Genomic DNA, 1,162 nt, shown 5'->3' with positions numbered 1-1,162 from the left:
AAAAAATTATTTTTCTTACTGGCCCCTGACTTTCATGGCAGTTTTTATTATTTTGTTACAGAGATTAAGAGATGAAAGAGGGTGAATTGATGGGGAATTTAATTCTCCGTCGAACTGTCCTTTTTTCATCCCTTAATCTCTGTAACAAAAGAATAAAAACTGCCATGAAAGTCAGGGGCCCGTAAGAAAAATAATTTTTTCGCGGCGCACACTGACTATTCACCATTCGCCCGCGAATTAAAAATTCACTTCTCCCCTCCTAATTGAGATTAAGGGAGAAAAAAGGACAGTTCGACGGAGAATTAAATTCCCCATCGATTAACCCTCTTTCATCCCTTAATCTCAATTAGGAGGGGAGAAGTGAATTTTTAATTCGCGGGCGAATGGTGAATAGTCAGTGTGCGCCGCGAAAAAATTATTTTTCTCACTGGCCCCTGACTTTCATGGCAGTTTTTATTCTTTTGTTACAGAGATGAAGGGATGAAAGAGGGTTAATCGATGGGGAATTTAATTCTCCGTCGAACTGTCCTTTTTTCTCCCTTAATCTCAATTAGGAAGGGAGAGGTGAATTTTTCATTGCCGGGAGTCACTGTGCGCCGCAATACAATTATTTTTCTTACTGAACCCTGACTTTCATGGCAGTTTTTATTCTTTTGTTACAGAGATGAAGGGATGAAAGAGGGTTAATCGATGGGGAATTTAATTCTCCGTCGAACTGTCCTTTTTTCTCCCTTAATCTCAATTAGGAAGGGAGAGGTGAATTTTTCATTGCCGGGAGTCACTGTGCGCCGCAATACAATTATTTTTCTTACTGAACCCTGACTTTCATGGCAGTTTTTATTCTTTTGTTACAGAGATGAAGGGATGAAAGAGGGTTAATCGATGGGGAATTTAATTCTCCGTCGAACTGTCCTTTTTTCTCCCTTAATCTCAATTAGGAAGGGAGAGGTGAATTTTTCATTGCCGGGAGTCACTGTGCGCCGCAATACAATTATTTTTCTTACTGAACCCTGACTTTCATGGCAGTTTTTATTCTTTTGTTACAGAGATTAAGGAATNTCCTAATTGAGATTAAGGGATGAAAACAGGGCAGTTCGACAGAGAATTAAATTACCCATCAATTAACCCTCTTTCATCCCTTAATCTCTGTAACAAAAGAATA

This window comes from Diachasma alloeum, unplaced genomic scaffold (genome assembly GCF_001412515.2).
Source record: "Diachasma alloeum isolate Michigan unplaced genomic scaffold, Dall2.0 Dall_scaffold_00293, whole genome shotgun sequence".
Lineage (NCBI taxonomy): Eukaryota > Metazoa > Arthropoda > Insecta > Hymenoptera > Braconidae > Diachasma > Diachasma alloeum.
The sequence above is the reverse complement of the archived record's forward strand: the minus strand, read 5'-3'. Positions refer to the sequence as shown.